Source organism: Epinephelus fuscoguttatus, linkage group LG14 (assembly GCF_011397635.1).
Source record: "Epinephelus fuscoguttatus linkage group LG14, E.fuscoguttatus.final_Chr_v1".
Taxonomy (NCBI): domain Eukaryota; kingdom Metazoa; phylum Chordata; class Actinopteri; order Perciformes; family Serranidae; genus Epinephelus; species Epinephelus fuscoguttatus.
The window spans coordinates 41,005,787-41,009,783 of record NC_064765.1 but is presented as its reverse complement, the minus strand read 5'-3'; positions in this window follow the sequence as shown (position 1 = coordinate 41,009,783).

The window sequence follows — 3,997 nt, the reverse complement described above, 5'->3', positions numbered from 1 at the left end:
TTGAATTAAAAATAAAGGACTGGTCTTTATTGTGTCTGTGAAGATTGTCATTCATCCAGGTCATCGTTCATCCACTGTGTGTAAATCAGGTCAATTCAACATAGTATTTTCTTGAAGATGTTTCACTTCATATCCAAGAGATTTCTTTAGTTCTGGTGGTGGGTGTTGTGCCACCAGAACTGAAGAAGTCTCTTGGATAAAAGGTGAAACATTATTGTATGTTTTGATAGTTAATGATTATGCAAAATGAAAAATGAGGCCAACTCCATGATTTGCCCACTGCCAGGTATCCCTCTGAGACCCTGTCTTTGTAAGCAAGACGGTAAGTTTTGTAGCCTTGAGTTGGGGATACAGCGACACCTGCTGGGCAGTTTTCATAAAGTTTTGATGCTGACCGGGTTATAGATGGACAACCTATTTCAATACGATGCAGAGCAAGTGTTCATTGAGCATATTGACAGCCCTTGGTTTCAATGTCCCCTGTACGATGTGCTCTGTAAGAAATATGGTTTTGGGTTAGTTTGATGTTTCGTGAAATACATAAAATGCAATTATGCGCTGATTTAAACATAAAAGTGGAGCGCTCAACTTAAGTGGTATCATAAATTACACAAACCGACACAACGCAAATAAACAGACATTCTCAGATAGATAGATAGATAGATAGATAGATAGAAATTGTTGCATCTCCACTCAATCACTCAATCAGAGCACGCCACTTAGTTACCACAGTTGTACTAAAAAAACAAACCGACCACGATCTGAATCTAAAATCTGATGTCACGGGAGTCAGCACATGCTGTGCATTAGCCCACTACTTTAACGCATCGGTTGAAAATGCCTGAGGAAAAAGACAAACACCTAATAAAAATGATTACAAATATGTTTTGTGAAAGTTGTATTCGCCGCTTGCGGCTCATTTTTGCGTGGCAGGTCAGTCTGGATGACGTGGCACGCTGTCATTGGCGGAACAGCTACGTGTTGTCACATGGCGCTTTCATTCATAATTCTATATAGAATTATGTCATATAAATATTTTATGGAGAAATCTCTCTGTCCCATTATGGTTTACAGCAGGTATTTGTAGTCAAAGTAACTGAGAAGGTAAAACCTGTCGTTTCATTTTTTTTTTCCCCTCCAAAATAACTGGGCCAGTGCCCCTGAAAGGCAAAGTGAAAAAAAAAAAAAATTGCGACTTATCTCGTACGTATGACTTAATATCTCGTACGTATGACTTAATATCTCATACGTATGACTTAATATCCCGTACGTACGAGATAAACTTTGACATTGCCCCGTTTTTTTTTTTTTTTTCACCTTGCCTTTCAGGGCTTCCGTAGGAAGCCCATTTCCACCACTTGATGGAAAAAAAAAATATTTCTAATAACTCAAAATAATGAGATACTAAGTCAAAATAATGACTTGCTAAGTCAAAAATAATGAGATACTAAGTCAAAATAATGACTTGCTAAGTCAAAATACTGAGATACTTAGTCAAAATAATGACTTACTAAGTCAAAATAATGAGATACCAAGTCCAATAATGAGGTGAATGAGTACAGTTGCAGCCTTCGACAATCCATACTCTTCATCTCTCAGTCACAATGGATAACATCATTGAGGGATACTAACTCAAAACAATGAGGTAATAACTCATGTACATCGGATATGCCACACACTACACTTTGATGTGACGTATGGGGTATGTTTGGCTACTTAAGTAGTCTACAAATTACAAAATGTGGTAAAATAGTGTTGATTTTAAGTGTTCTGTTTGGCTAAGACATAAAGTTAATTATACAACAGTTAGTTCCGACCGAGTAATTTGATTGGACGAGAAGCATTCTGTGAGTGCTGATATAGAGTATAACATCACTGGAACTTGTAACAGTAAAATCACCTACAGGTGTTATAAATATAAATACAACCGTTAATTAACCAACTGTCACACTCGCTACATTGACGCAAACTGACTCTATAGCGTTACACCAAGAAGATTCATTCTCCCCAAAATTACATTTGAATTAAATCATGAGTGGTCGTCAGGAGAGGACGAGGAAAAGGAAAGCTAGGACTCTTCTGTGCAGACCTCCAGGTGTGTTTGTGTAACATTAGCCGACCTCGACAAACGGCCGTGACGATATACAGTACAACGTCACGACCTCGAGTGATGTTTGTGATGTTACACAAACACACCTGGGGATCTACACAGATCTCTATGTCTTAGCCAAACAGACCACTTAAAATCAACACTATTTTACCACATTTTGTAATTTGTAGACTACTTAAGTAGCCAAACTTAAGTTTGAGATGATGATAATTTCCGTTTCCGGGTTCCACTCGGCGTCCTCCGTCACTTCGGCTCTCAGTTTTAGCTTTTAATTCTAATTTTTATACTTTTTTGAAAGACCTAAATTTTAAATTCTAACTGTTTAATGTGTGTACTTTGACCGGATGGCCGATCGTGTATACTTGCTCGGCGGATTTTTGAGTTTTTGGGGCGTTTACTGTGGATTAACACAACCGGACCTGCATTGACAGCGTGGGAAAATTTCTTTCTACGCTGTACTCTCTCTGCTGTTAGCACCAGCTTGTTTTATCTATGATTTGAAGCCCATCTGCTGAGGATTATACCGGGTGTTGTGTTGCTACCTTTACACTGAAGCCTGATCTCCGCAGCGGAGAGCCAGTAAGTCCCGCTACTTGACGCCCTGCTCTGTCACTCTTTCTGTGGATCACCACAGCCAATACCACTCCAAAGCTGTGTGAGCCCCTGTGTGTAAGTGTCTGTGGCCTCACTGCTGGCTCCTACACTTAATCTCTAAACTACCATAACTCTGTGCACCTTTAGCCCGTGTACTGGCCTCCTCCCTATCCTTCTCCTCCAGGTACCACACACCACACACAGCATGGCTCCGCTTACCTCTCCCTCCGGCTGTGTCAGCTGCTCCCACTTCGCAGAGAGGATCACAGAACTGGAAGGACGAATATACACCCTGTACCAGATCCGTGAAGCCGAGATGTTAATGGATACCATCACCTTTGGCCCTGCACAGTCTGCCTCCCTCTGTGCTTCTGGCTCTGACGCAGCTCCCTCTGGCCCTGATGCTGCTCCTGAGACCGCTGAAGCTGCTCTCCTCCAGTGCCAGCTGCCGCCGCTGCTGACCCCCCTCCAGACACTGTTTCTGACGACTCCTGGATACGACAGGGGGCCAGGCCCAGGGCCCTGACCAGTTCCACTCCATCAGACCCTGAGCCCTGGTGCCTGGTCCCTGCTCTCGGTAGGAGAGGGAGGCGCTCCTCCCATGCGCCTCATCACAACATCCAGCTGGAGAATAAGTTTGCACCCTTCGCTTTTCCCCCTCCTTCTTCATCTCCGTCACAGGGGTCTCACGGCTCACCGTCACCTCTGAGGCCCTCTATCACCATACATGAGCGCTCCTCTCTCCGCAAGACTCTCCGCTCCATGCCGCTGTTTACACAGCCACCGCAGCGCGCTCCCGCCCCCCTCTCTGTCGGTCCCTCTCCACCCACTTCATCGCCTCTGGTGAAGTCTCCTCCACCAACCACTTCCCCCACCTCATCCAGCCATGAGACCACACATTCAGCATCCCCTCGCCCCCTTTTTCTCCGACTACTTTAATTATTGGGGACTCAATTACACGACACATCCACTTTTTTAATGCTGTAACGCATTGTTTCCCCGGAGCCACAGTCCCCGTCATCCTCCAAAAACTCCCAGATCTGCTGAACACATTGTCGTCCTCCATCCACAGTATTATTGTTCACATTGGAATTAATGATTCATCCCTTCGACACTCTGAGGTGACCAAATCACAGTTCAGACAACTCCTACAGTTCCTAACCAGCACCGGCAAATCCATCTTCATCAGTGGACCGCTCTCTCCTCACGGCTGAGGGATAGAAAAGTTCAGCAGTGTCCCCCAGCTCCACACCTGTCTCCACTCTGTCTGCAGGGCACTCAGTGTAGGCTTCA